Raw genomic sequence first — 15,135 nt, 5'->3', positions numbered from 1 at the left:
CTATGCGTTGCTACCTGAAATTCCCCATCAACTGCTTTGAACTACTTGATCGTTCATTTGAACTTGTAGTACTTCTGCGAGTATGCCAAACTTTTATGGCATCTTCGTTTGTGTTTGGGAAGGGCAGTGTAATGTTCATGGTTAGTATACTCGGGAATGCATTAGAAACAGTTTCTCACTAGGTAGGGGTTAAGGTTTACGTACCTCACTTTAGATCACATTGGGTATGCTTTTGTTGTGTATTCGTGCGGTACAACTTTGGTGTTTGAAAATTTGTTGGTGTTGGTGTGTCGATGGATTGAAGGAACTTAAGAGTGTGTATTAGCAAAGGCTTCCAATTCTATTGGTTTTGTTACACACAATTGAACAAACTATGCATAGCTTTAAACTTTATTGTGTCTGTTGTTTGAATTATTCAAGTGGTAGACTCATTTGTTCATTGAATTTTGAGTTGTGTCACTGCCTCGGGGTTTTATCGTTGTCATCTCCAGTGAAAATGTCATAAGTGAGGTCTGGGGAGAGGTGTATACGCACCTTATCCCTAGGCTTTGGTTTTATCATTATTAATAAAAACTCTTCTTTAATCTCTTAACTTTGTATAATGGAAATGAATTATAGTAGTGTCCTTATAGCATATATTATGTTCCTAGAGGTAGAAGTATATTTACATTGGTCCATCCCATACTTTTTTTTCGTTTTGTTTTGGAAACTCCAGGAAAACCTGCGGGCGCTACACCCTCTGCCCTTCGGGTGAGCACTGTGTGCGCACCGAGTAAAACCCTCACTGTGCAGTAGCTCGCAAACCACACAGGAGATGTAAATTGTACTAGGTAAACCCCGTGCGATAAGCTCGATTGAGAAGGCATTAGGCATAGATCGAACCCGCGATTTCCGCTATGGAAAGTCTCCCTCAAACCAACTCAACCACCCCTTGGGGGCGCCCATCCCATACTTGTTAGTCTAGTGTATATGATTTCTTGAAGAACATGGATAATGGGGCTTTGATTATGCATTCCTTGGTTTAGATAATGGCGTCAAAATTTGGTTCGCTCAAATTACACTTCCAAAAAGAAGTATAAAGCGGTCATTATTCTAAATATAGAACTCAACTACGTTTTCCATCACTTCATAACTCCGTAGGTTCTGCGTTTTCCTCAAGTACGTTTTCTTGTCTCCTGAGTTTTTCACTACTAACCCTTATCTTGGATCTCCAATTGTTTTTTTTTTTTTCGGATTATCGGCTCAAGCTATTAATTGAAGTTTTGATAGCTCCTAGTCTTATGTATATTTTCTTTTCCCATATGTTACCACTTTTTTCGTCGCGAGTAAAGATAACGCGAGTTATGATGTAGGCCTTCGTTAGCAAGCAATCAAAAAAAAAAAAAAGAACTATAATACACGTCCAAACACCCTTTGAGAATTAACTTCGCATTAAGCAACCCATTCTACCACGTCGAACCACTAAGATCCACTCCATAACCCGTTCGCGCCGTTTCACTCGTTTGACCATCCAAATCGCCACGACGACCCCAATGGCCCACACTAGGACGCTCCCCAGCCTTCCTGTAGCAGCCCGATCGATTTTTGGCAAAAATCACGCTCGGTCTTCGGGCCCACCCTGAAAATCGTGGGTTATAGCACACCGATTTAGTTAGAAAATAGGTCGTCCGCGCCGTTTTGCCTGTTTGACCACCCGAACAGCCACGATGACCCCAATGGCCCACACTAGGTTGTTCCTCAGTGTGTTCGAGGCAGCTCGATCGATTTTCGATCAAAATTACGCCTAGGCTCACCCAAAAACCATGGGCTATAACACACCGATTTGGTCAAAAAATGGCCCGTTCGTGCTGTTTTGCTCGTTTGACCACCCAAACCGCCACGACGACCCCAATGGCCAACAGGCCACTCCTCAACCTGCCTGGGGCAGCTTGGTCGATTTTCGGCTAAAATCACGTTCGAACCTAGGGCCCACCCCAAAAATCGTGGGCCATAATACACCGATTTGGCTCGAAAATGGCTCATTTGCGTCGTTTTACCTGTTTGACCACCTAAACCAACACGACAACTCCAATGGCCCACACTAGGCCGCTTCTCAGCCTGCATGGGGCAGCTCGATCGATTTACAGCCAAAATCATGCCCGGCCCTAAGCCCATCTTTAAAATCGTGGGCTATAGCACACCGATTTTGCATGAAAATGGCCCGTTCATGCCGTTTGGTCTGTTTGACCACCCAAACCACCACGATGACCCTAATGGCCCACACTAGGCCGCTCCCCAGCTTTCCTGGGGCAGCTAGATCGATTTCGATCAAAATCACGCCGTCCCCCAGCCCCACCCCAAAAATCGTGGGTTGTAGCACATCGATTTGGCTCGAAAATGACCCGTTCGCATCGTTTCGCCCGTTTGACTACCCAAATCACCACGACAACCCCAATGGCCGACACTAGGCCGCTCTCCGACCTGCTTGGGGAAGCCCGGTCAATTTTTAGCTAAAATCACGCTTGTCATCCGGGTCCACCCCAAAACCATGGGCTATAGCACACCGATTTGGCCCGAAAATAGCCCGTTCGCATCATTTCGCCCGTTTTACCACCCAAACCACCACGATAACCCCAATGGCCCACACTAGGCCGCTACCCAGCTAGCCTGAGGTAGCTCAGTCAATTTTCTACCATAATTACGCTCGGCCCCCGGGCGCACCCCAAAAATCGTGGGCTATAGAATACCATTTTGGCAAAAAAATAGCCCGTTCTCGCCGTTTCGCCTGTTGACCACCCAAACCGCCACGATGATCCCAATGGCCCATACTAGGCCGCTCTCTAGCCTGCCTGGGGCAGTCCGATCGATTTTCAGCCAAAATCACGCCGACCCCAGGTCCACCTCTAAAATCGTGGGCTATAGCACACCGTTTCACCCTTTTGACCACCAGAACCACCACGATAACCCCAATGGCCCATACTAGGCGTCTCCTCAGTATGCCTGGGGTAGCCCGATCAATTTTCGGCCAAAATCAAGCCCGACCCCCGGTACCACCCAAAGAAACATAGGCTATACCACACCAATTTGGCTTAAAATGGCCCGTTCGCACCATTTTGCCCGTTTAACCACCTAAACCGCCACGACGACCCTAATGGTCCAGAATAGGCCGCTCCCCAGCCAGCCTGGGGCAACCCGATCAATTTTTGGCCAAAATCAGGCTAGGTTCACCCCAAAATCCGTGGACTACAACACACCGATTTAGCCCAAAATGGCCTGTTCGCGTCGTTTTTCCCGTTTGACAACCCAAATCGCCACTAGGACCCAATGACCCACACTAGGCCTCTCCCCAACCTGCCTGGGGAAGCCCGATAGATTTTCAACAAAAATTACTTCCGAACCTCTGGCCCACCCCAAAAATTATGAGCTATAAAACACAGATTTTGCCTGAAAATGGCCCGTTCGCGCAGTTTCGCCCATTTGACCACCCAAACTGCCCCGTCCACCCCAATGGCCTACACTAGGCCGCTCTTCAGCCTACCTAAGGCAGCCCGAGTAATTTTCGGCTAAAATCACCCCCGGACCCAGGGCCTACCCCCAAAACTATGGGCTACAGCATACTGATTTAGCCCAAAAAGGGCCCGTTCGCACTGTTTGGCCGGTTTGACCACTCAAACCGCCCGGCCCACCCCAATGGCCCACACTAGGTCACTACCCAACCTGCCAGGGGCAGCCCGATCGATTTTCGACCAAAATCACGCCCGAGCCCCAAGCTCACCTCGAACACCATGGGCTATAACACATCGATTCAGCCCAAAAATAGCTCGTTTACTCTGTTTCTCCCGTTTGACCACCCAAATCGCCCACTCCAATGGTCCACACTAGGCAGCTCCCCAGTCTGCCTGGGGCAATCCGATTTATTTTCAGCTAAAATCATGCCCGGACCCCTGGGTCACCCCAAAAATCGTGGGCTATAGCATATCGATTTGGTCAGAAAATAACCCGTTGCGACGTTTCACTCGGTTGACCACCCAAACCTCCTTGCCCACTTTAATGGCCCATACTAGTCCGCTCCCAGCCTGCCTGGGGCAGCCCCAATTTTTTGGGCAAAAATCACTCTCGGACCCCGGACTCACCCCGAAAATTGTGGGCTAGCACACTGATTTGGCCTGAAAATGACCCGTTCGTACCGTTTCTCCCGTTCGACAACCCAAACCACCTCGCCCACCCCAATAGCCCATACTAAGCCACTCCACAGCCTGCCTAGGGCAGCCCAGTCGATTCTCGACCAAAATCACATCCGAACCTCGGGCTCACCTAGAAAATCATGGGCTATAGCACACCGATTTGGCCTTAAAATGCCCGTTCGTGCCGTTCCGCCCGTTTGACCACCCAAACTGCCCCGCGCACCCTAATGTCCCACATTAGATCGTTCCCCAGCCTATCTGGGGCAGCCCGATTAATTTTTGGCCAAAATCATGTCCGAACCTCGGGCCCTTCCCAAAAATCGTGGGCTATAGCACACCGATTTGGCCTAAAAATGGCCTGTTCGCGCCGTTTTGCCCGTTTGACCACCTAAATAGCCCCGTCCACCCCAACGACCCACACTAGGTCGCTCCCCAGCCTGCCTGGGGTAGCTCGATCGATTTTCGACAAAAATTACGCTTGGACCCCGGGCCCACCCCCAAAAATTGTGACCTATAGCTCACCGATTTGGCACAAAAATGGCCCTTCGCGTCGTTTCACTCAATTGATCTTTCAAACCACCTGCCTACCCTAATGGCCCACATTAGGCCGCTCCCCAGCTTGCCTGGGGTAGCGCAGCCGGTTTTCGTCCAAAATCAAGCCCGAAACCCAGGTCAACCCCAAAAATTGAGGGCTAAAGATCACTAATTTGGCTCTAAAAATGACCAGTTTGCGCCGTTTCGCCCGTTTGACCATTGAAACTGCCCCGCCCACCTAAATAGCCAGCACTAGGCCACTCCCCAACCTGCCTGGGGCAACCCATTTGATTTTTGGCAAAAATCACCCCCGAACCCCGGCCCAACCCAAAAATCGTGAGCTATAGCATACCGATTTGACCTAAAAATGGCCTATTCGTACCGTTTTACCTGTTTGACCACCCAAACCGCCTCGCCCACCCCAATGGCCCATACTAGGCCCTCCCAGCCTGCATGGGGAAGCCCGGTCGATTTTTGGCAAAAATCACGCCTAAACCTCGAGCTCACCCCAAAATTTATGGGCTATAGCACACAGATTTGGCCCAAAAATGGCTTGTTCGGGCCGTTTCGCCTGTTTGAACATCCAAAACGCCCCACCCACCCAATTGGACCATACTAGGCCAGTCCCCAGCCTGTTTGGGGAAGCCCTGTCAATTTTTAGCCAAAATCACGCCCGACCCCAGGGGCCACCAAAAAAATCGTGAGCTATAACACATTAATTTGGCCCAAAAACAGTCTGCTCTCGCCGTTTTGCCCGTTTGACCACCCAAACCGCCCAAAAAACCACAAAGACCCACACTAGGCCGCTCCTTAGCCTATTTGGGGAAGCCCTTTCGATTTTTAGCAAAAATCACGCTCGACCCCTGGGCCCACCCCAAAAATCATGAGCTATAGCACACCGATTTGATCTGAAAATGGCCCGTTCTCGCCATTTCGCCCGTTTGACCACCCAAAAACCACAAAGGCCTATATTAGGCCGCTTCTAGCCTGTTTCGAGTCGCCCGATCAAATTTTGCCCAAAATCATGCCTGGCACTCGATCCCACCCAAAAAACCGTGGGTTCACACTAATTTGGCTTGAAAATGGCCTGTTCGCACTGTTTTGCTCGTTTGATCACCCAAACCCGCCCAAAAAACCACAAAGGCCCACACTAGGCTGCTCCCCAACCATTTTGGGGCAACCCAAACGATTTTTAGTAAAAATCACGCCCAACCCAAACGATTTTTAGTAAAAATCACGCCCAACCCATAAGCCCTCCCCAAAAATCGTGGGCTATAGCACACCGATTCAGCTTAAAAATGGCCCGTTCGTGCCATTTGCCCGTTTGACCACCTAAACCACCCAAATAATGACAAACTTCCACATTAGGCCACTCTCCAACCTGTTTGGGGCAGCCAGGTCAATTTTTAGAAGAAATCATGACTGGCCTCGGGCCCTCCCGAAAAATCATGTGCTATAGCATACCAATTTGGCTTGAAAATGACCCGTTAGAGCCGTTTAGCACGTTCGGCCACCAAAACCGTACAAAAAAAGACAAAGGCCCACATTACGCTACTTCCCAGCCTGTTTGGGATAGCCCGGTCGAGTTTTGGTCAAAATCACGCCCAGCCCCGGGCTCACCCAATAAATCGTGGGTTATGGCACACCGATTTGGCCAGAAATAGCCCGTTTGTGTAGTTTTGCCCATTTGACCACCTAAACTGCCTAAAAAACCCCAAAGGCCCATACTAGGCCGCTTTTCAGACTGTTTAGGAAAGCCCGGTTGATTTTTGGAAAAAATCATGTCGGGACCTAGGCCCACCCTAAAAATCGTGGGCTATAGCACAATGATTTTTCTCAAAAATGGCCCATTCATACCGTTTCGCCTATTTGAGAACCCAAACCACCCAAAAAATCACAGGCCCACACTAGGCCGCTTCCTTGCTTGTTTGGGGAAGCTCGATCAATTTTTAGCCAAAAAATCACGCCTGTTCCTAGGCCCACCCCAAAGACCGTGGGCAACTGCACACTGATTTGGATCGAAAATGGCCCGTTCGCACCGTTTCGCCAGTTTGACCACCCAAACAACCTAAAAAACAACCAAGGCCCCCACAAGGCAGCTCCCCAGCCTGTTTGGGGCATCCTGGTAAATTGTTAGCCAAAATCACATTCGGCCTCGGGCCCACCCATTAAATCCTGGCCTATAGCACATCGATTTGACCTAAAAATATCTCGTTAGCCCAGTTTCGCCCGTTTGACCACATAAACTGCCCAAAAAACCATAAAGGCCCACACAAGGCCGCTTCCAGGCCGGTTGGGGCAGCCTAATCAATTTTTGGCCAAAATCACGCCTGAACCCCAGGCTTACCCCCAAAACCATGGGCTATAGCGCACTGATTTAGCCCGGGAGCGGCCCGTTCGCACTGTTTTATTTGTTTGACCACCCAAACCTCCCCAAAAAAGCAAACGCCCACACTAGGCCGCTCCCTAGCTTATTTGGGACAGTCCAATCGATTTTCAAACAAAATCACGTCGGCCCTCGGGCCCACCCCATCTCGAAAATGTCCCGTTCACGTCGTTTTGCCTCTTTGACCGCCCAAGCCACCCCAAAAACCATAAATGCCCACACTAGGCCACTCCCTAGCCTATTTAAGGCAGCCGGGTCAATTTTTAGCCAAAATCATGGTCGGTCCCTGGGCACACCCAAAAAATAGTGGGTTATAGCACACCGATTTGGCTTGAAAACTACTCGTTCGTACCGTTTCGCTCGTTTGACCATCCAAACCGCCCCAAAAACCACAAAGGCCCACACTAGGCCACTCCCCAGCCTGTTTAGGGCAGCCTGGTCAATTTTTGGCCAAAATCACGCCCGCCCCCAGGCCCTCCCCCAAAATCGTGGTCAATAGCTCATTGATTTTGCCTGAAAATGGCCCATTCGCGTCGTTTCGCCTGTTTGACCACCCAAACCGCCCAAAAAATCACAAAGGCCTACACTAGACCGCTCCTCAGCCTGTTTGGGGTGGCCTGGTCGATTTTTGGCCTAAATCACGTCCATCCCATGAGCCCACCCCAAAAACCATGGCTATAACACACCAATTTGGACCGAAAATGGCTTGTTAGAGTCGTTTCACCCGTTTGACCACACAAACAACCTAACAACCCATAAAGGCCCACATTAGGCCGCTCCCCAGCCTTTTTGGGGCAGCAAGGTCAAATTTTTGCCAAAATCATGCCCGACCCCTGAACCCACCACAAAAACCGTGGGCTATAGCACACCGATTTAGCCCTAAAACAGCCCATTCACGCTGTTTCGCCCGTTTCACTACCCAAACCACCTAAAAAATCACAAAGGCCTATACTAGGCCACTCCCCAGCCTGTGTGGGGCAGCCCGATCGGTTTTTGGCAAAAATCACATCCATCTCCCTGGCCCACCCCCAAAATCGTGGGCTTTAGCACACCGATTTATCTCGAAAATGGCCGGTTCGTACCATTTCGCCCGTTTGACCACTCAAATCGCCCAAAAAACCACAATGGCCCACACTTGGCCATTCCCCAGTTTGTTTGGGCAGCCGATTAGCCAAAATCACGCTGGTCCTTTAGGCCCACCCAAAAAATCATGGGCTATATCACACCGATTTAGCCCAAAAATGAACCGTTGGCGCTGTTTTGTCAGTTTGACCACCCAAAGCTTCCAAAAACCACAAAGGCCAACACTAGGCTACTCCCGAGCCAGTTTGGTATAGCCCATCGATTTTTGACCAAAATCGCACCCGAGTCCTGGGCCTACCCCAAAAATTGTGGGCTATATCACAGCGATTTGGCCCAAAAATGGCCCGCTCGCACTGCTTCGCTCGTTTGACCTCCCAAAAAACTATAAAGGCCCACACTAGGTCGCACTCTAGCCAGTTTAGAGAAGCCCGATCAATTTTTGGCCAAAATCACGCCTGACACCCCGAGCCCACCCCAAAAAACATGGCCTATAGCACACCGATTTGGCCTAAAAATAGCCCGTTCATGCCGTTTGACAACCCAAACCACCCAAAAAACCATAAAGACCTACCCTAGGTCGTTTGTTAGCCTGTTCAGGGAAGGCCGATCAATTTTTGGCCAAAATCACGCCCGACACCCGAGCCCACCCCATAAACCATGGCCTATAGCACACTGATTTGGTCAAAAATGGCCTGTTCGCACTGTTTTACCATACAAATCATCCGAAAAAGCATAAAGGCCCATACTACACCACACCCCAACCTGTTTGGGGCAGCCCGATCAATTATTGGCCAAAATCACCCTCGGCCCCCGGGCCCACCCTAAAAACCGTGGACAATAGCACATCAATTTAGCCCAAAAATGGCACGTTCGTGCCGTTTTGCCCATTTGACCACTCAAACCGCCCAAAAAACCAAAAAGGCCCTGACTAGGCTATTCTCCAACCCGTTTGTGGCAGCCCGATCAATTTTTGGCCAAAATCACACCCGGCACCTGGGCCCACCCCAAAAACCATGGGTTATAGCACACCAATTTGACCTGAAAATGGCCCGTTCACGTCATTTCACACATTTGACTACCCAAACTGCCCAAAAAACCACGAAGGCCCACACTAGGTCGTTACACAACCTGTTTGGGGCAACTCAGTTAATTTTTGGCCAAAACTACGCTCGGGCCCCGAGCCCAACCTAAAAACCATGGGCTATAGCACACCAATTTGACCCGAAAATGGCCCGTTCGCATCGTTTTGCCTATTTCACCACCTAAACCACCCAAAAAACCACGAAGACCCACACAAGGTCGTTCCCAGCCTGTTTGGGGAAGCCCGATCAATTTTTGTAAAAATTCATGCCCGGTCCCAGGTCCCACCCTAAAAATTGTGGGCTATAGCTCACCTATTTGGCCCGAAAATGGCCCGTTCGCGCCGTTTTGTCGATTTGACCACCCAAATCGGCCACAATACCAAAAAGGCCTACACTAGGCCGCTTCCCAACCTGTTTAGGGCAACCTGATTAATTTTTGGCCAAAATTTTGCTCGGCTCCTAGGCCCACCCCAAAAATATGGACTATAGCACATCGATCTGGCCTAAAACGGGCTGTTTGCGCTATTTCGCCCGTTTGACCACCTAAACCACCAAAAAAACCACAAAGGCCCATACTAGGCCGCTCTCCAGCCTGTTTGGGGCAGTCCAGTTGATTTTTGCAAAAATCACACCCGACTCTGGGGCCCACCCCAAAAATCATGGATTATAGCACACCGATTTGGCTCGAAAAAGGGCCGTTCGCACCGTTTCACCTGTTTGACCACCAAAACCACCCAAAAAATCTCAAAGGCCCACGCTAGGCCGCTTTCCAGCCTGTTTGGGGCAGCTCGATCAATTTTTGCCTAAAATCACGCCCGACCCTGGGCCCACCCAAAAAATGCGGGCTATAGCATTCCTATTTGGCCCAAAAATGGCCCGCTCATGCTGTTTCACCTGTTTGATCACCCAAACCGCCTAAAAAACAACAAAGGACCGCACTATGTCGCTCCCCAGCCTGTTTGGGGAAGCCCTATCGATTTGAAGCTAAAATCACGCCCGACCCTTAGGGCCTATCCAAAAAATTATGAGGTATAGCACACCGATTTGGACCAAAAAAGGCCCGTTCTCGCTGTTTCGCCCATTTGACCTCCCAAATCGCCCAAAAAACCACAAAGACCCAAACTAGGTCGCTTCCCAGCCAGTTTGGGGCAGCTCGATAGATTTTTGGCCAAAATTATGCTCGCCCCCCAGGCGCACCCCAAAAACCGTGGGCTATAGCACACTGATTTAGCCTAAAAATGGTTCGTTCATGTCGTTTCGCCCGTTTGACCACCCAAACCACCCAAAAAACCACAAAGGCCCAAACTTGGCTACTCCCTATTCTGTTTAGGGCAGCCTGGTCGATTTTTGGCAAAAATCACGCTCGACCCTGGGCCCACCCCAAAAACCGTGGGCTATAGCACAACGATTTGGCTAAAAAATGCCCCGTATGCGTCGTTTCGCTCGTTCACCACCCAAATCATCCAAAAAACTACAAAGGCCTTCACTAGGTCTTTTCTCAGCGTGTTTAGGGCGGTCCGGTCAATTTTTGGCTATAATTGGGCCCATTCCCCGAGGCCACCCCAAAATCCGTGGTCAATAAAACATTGATTTTGCTCAAAAATGGCTCGTTCTTTCTCCCGTTTGACCACCCAAACCGCCCAAAAAACCATAAAAGCCCACACTAGAAAGCTCCTCACCCTATTTGGGGTAGTACAGTCAATATTTGGATAAAATCACGCTCGGCACCTGGGCCCTCCCTAAACACCGTAGGCTATAGCACACTGATTTGGCCCGAAAATAGCTCGTTTGCGTCGTTTGACCACCCAAACCGCCCAATAATCCATAAAGACCCACACTAGGCCGCTCCCCAGCCTGTTTGGGGCAGCCCGATCAATTTTTGGCTAAAATCACGCTCGATCGCTGGGCCCAGCCTAAAAAACATGGGCTATAGCACACCAATTTATCTTAAAAATGGCATGTTCGCGTCGTTTCACTTGTTAACTACCAAAAAAACTACACAAGCTTACACTAGGCCGCTCCTCAACCTATTTGGGGAAGCCTGGTCAATTTTTAGCCAAAATCACGCCGGCCCCCGGTCCCACCTAAAAAATCATGGGCTATAGCACACTAATTTGCTTAGAAAATGGCCTGTTTATGCCATTTCACCCGTTTGACCACCTAAACTGCCCAAAAAATCACAAATGCCCACAATGGGCCGCTCCCTATCCTTTTCGAGAAAGTTCGGTCAATTTTGGAAAAAATCACGCCCGGCCCCAGGCCCACCCCAAAAATTGTGGGCTATAGCACACGAATTTGGCTTGAAAACAGCCTGTTTGTGCCGTTTCACATGTTTGACCACCCAAAACACTATAAAGGCCCACACTAGGTCGCTCCCCAACCTTTTTGGGTCAGCCCATTCAATTTTTAGCAAAAATCACACCTGATCCCCGTGGCCTCACCCAAAACCGAAGGCTAAAGCATACCGATTTGGCCTAAAAATAGTCTGTTTGTGCCGTTTCACCTGTTTGACCACCCAAATCGTGCATAAAACCACAAAGGTCCACACTAGGCCGCTCCCCAGCTTGTTAGGGACAACCCAGTCAATTTTTATCAAAAATAACGCCCGACCCCTGGGCCCACCCAAAAAACCATGGGCTGTAGCACACCGATTTAGCCCGAAAATGGCCTTTTTCGTATCGTTTCCCTATTTGACCACCCAATAAACCACAAAGGACCACACTAGACCGCACCCCAGCTTGTTTGGGGCAGGCCGGTCATTTTTTAGACAAAATCATGCACTGCCCCCAAGCCCACCCCAAAAACCGTGGGCAATAGAATACCGATTTGGCCCAAAAATGGCCCGTATGTGCATTTTTGCCTGTTTGACCACCCAAATCGCCTACTCCCCAGCCTGTTTGGGCCAGCCCGATTGATTTTTGACCAAAATCACGCTCGTCCCCCTGTCCCACCTAAATATCGTGGACTATAGCATACCGATTTAGCCAAAAAATGGTCCGTTCGCACTGTTTTGCCTGTTTGACCACTCAAACCTCTCAAAATACAATAAAGGCCTACTATAGGTCGCTCCCCAGCCTATTTTGGGAAGCTCGACCAATTTTTGGCCAAAATATTACCCGGACCTCGAGCCCACCCTAAAAATCATGGGCTATAGCACACCGATTGGGCCCGAATATGATCCGTTCGTGCTGTTTCGCCCGTTTGACCACCCAAACCGCCTAAAAAACCAGAAAGGACCACACTAGGGCGCTCCCTAGCTTGTTTAGGGCAGCCTAATTGATATTTGGCAAAAATCACGCCCGGGCCCTGAGTCCACCCCAGAATCCGTGGGCTATAGCATACCTATTTGGCCCGAAAATGGTCCGTTCGCCCTGTTTCACCTATTTTACCACCCAAACCTCCCAAAACACCACAAAGGCCCATACTAAATTGCTTCCTAGCCTATTAGGTGCAGCCTGATCGAATATTGGCCAAAATTACGCTAGTCCCTTGGGCCCACATAAAAATCGTCAGCTATAGCACACCGACTTAGCCCATAAATGACCCGTTCGTTCCGTTTCATCCGTTTGTCTATCCAAATTGCCCAAAAAACCACAAAGGCCCATACTAGGCAGCTCCTCAGCCTGTTTGGGGCAGCCCAGTCAATCTTTGGAAAAAATCACGCTCGACCCCCGATCTAACCCAAAAAACCATGGGATATAACACAATGATTTAGCTCAAAAATTTCCCATTCGTGCCGTGTCACCCGTTTGACCACCCAAACCGCCCAAAAAACCACCAAGGACCATATTAGGTCGCTCTCTAGCCTTTTTGGAGTAGCACGGTCAATTTTTGGAAAAATCATGCCCGACACCCAGGCCCACCTTAAAAACTGCTGGCTATAGCACACCGATTTCGGTTAAAAATGGTCCATTTGAACGTTTTTCCCATTTGATCACCCAAACCGCCAGAAAAACCACTAAGGCCCACACTAGGACGTTCCACAGCCTTCTTGGTTAAGCCAGGTAGATTTTTCGCTAAAATCACGCTCTGCCCCCGGTCCCAACCCAAAACTCTAGGGGAATAGCATGCGGATTTGGCCCGAAAATGGCCCGTTCATGCTGTTTCTTCCGTTTGACCACCTAAAAAACCATAAAGGCCCACACGAGGCCGCTCCCCAGCCTGTTTGGTGCAGTCCAGTCGATTTTTTATTAAAATCACGCCCGATCCCACGGCCCAACCAAGAAACCGCAGGCTAAAGCACACCAATTTGGCCTGAAATAGCCTGTTTTTGCCGTTTCACCTGTTTGACAACCCAAACCTTGCAAAAAACCATAAAGGCCCATACTTGGTTGCTCCCAGCCTGTCTGGGGCAGTCTGATCGATATTTGGACAATTCAAGCCCGGGCCCGAGCCCACCCCAAAAACTGTGGGCAATAACACTTCGATTAGGCCCGAAAATGGCCCGTTCGTGCGTCGTTTGACCATCAAAACCGCCCAAAAAACTATAAAGGCCCATACTAGGTCGCTCGCCAGCCTCTTTGGGGCAGCCCGATCGATTCCACTAGGCCCACCACAAAAACTCTGGGCTATAGCATACCGATTTGGCCCAAAAAGAGCCCATTCAAGTCGTTTCGCCTGTTTGATCACCCAAACCACCCATAAAACCATAAAGTCCCATACTAGGCCACTTCCCAGTCTGTTTGGGGCAGCCCGATCAATTTTTTGGATAAATCACATTTGCCCCCAGGCCCACCCCAAAAACCGTGGGTTATTGCACACTATTTAGCTTGAAAATGTCCCGTTCGAGCCGTATGACCCTTTTGACCACCTAAACCGCCTAGAAAACCACAAAGGCCCATACTAGGCCGCTCCCCAGCTAGCTTAGGGCAGCCGGGTCAATTTTTGGCCAAATTCAAGCCCGACCTCCAAGGCCAACTCAAAAACCGTAGGCTATAGCACACCAATTTGGCCCGAAAATGGTCCGTTTGCGCCATTTCGGCCGTTTGACCACCCAAACCATCCAATAAACCATAAAGACCCATAAGAGGCCGCTCCCTAGCCTGTTTGGGGCAGCTCGATCGATTTTTGGGATAAATCACGCTCAGCCCCCCGTTCCACCCCAAAAACCATGGGCTATAGCACACCGATTTGGCCCTAAAATAGACCATTTGAGCCGTTTTGCCTGTATGAGAACTTAAACAGCCCAAAAAACCACAAAGGCCCATACTAGGCCGCTCCAAGCTGGTTTGTGGCAGCCAAGTCAATTTTTTTCATAAATAATTCCCGGCCCTCGGGGACATCTAAATAACCGTGGGCTATAGCACACCGATTCGGCCCCAAAATGGGCCGTTCGAGCTATTTCGCCCGTTTGACCACCCAAACCACCCAAAAAACCATAAAGGCCCATACTAGGCTGCTCCCCAGCTTGTTTGGGCAGCCCGGTAGATTTTTGGATAAAATCACGCTTGGCCCCTAATCCCACCCCAAAAATTGTGGGCTATAGCAAATCGATTTGGCTGAAAAATGGCCCATTCACATCGATTCGCTCGTTTGACCACCCAAACCGCCCAAAAAACCATAAAGGCCCACACTAGGTCGCTCTTCAGCCTGTTTGGGGAAGGCCAGTCGATTTTTGGCTAAAATAACGCCCGGACCTCGGGTCCACCATAAAAATTGTGGGCTATAGCACACCGATTTGGCAAAAAAATATCCCGTTCGCACCGTTTCGCCAGTTTGACCGCCCAAACTTCCCAAAAACCACAAAGGCCCCACACTAGGATACTCCGCAGCCTGTTTGGGGCAGTCCGATCGATTATTGGAGAAAATTACGTCCGGCCCCTGAGCCCATCCCCAAAACCATGGCCTAAAAATGGCCCGTTTGCATCGATTATCCCGTATGACCACC

Source organism: Capsicum annuum, chromosome 8 (genome assembly GCF_002878395.1).
Source record: "Capsicum annuum cultivar UCD-10X-F1 chromosome 8, UCD10Xv1.1, whole genome shotgun sequence".
Taxonomy (NCBI): Eukaryota; Viridiplantae; Streptophyta; class Magnoliopsida; order Solanales; family Solanaceae; genus Capsicum; species Capsicum annuum.
The sequence above is the reverse complement of the archived record's forward strand: the minus strand, read 5'-3'. Positions refer to the sequence as shown.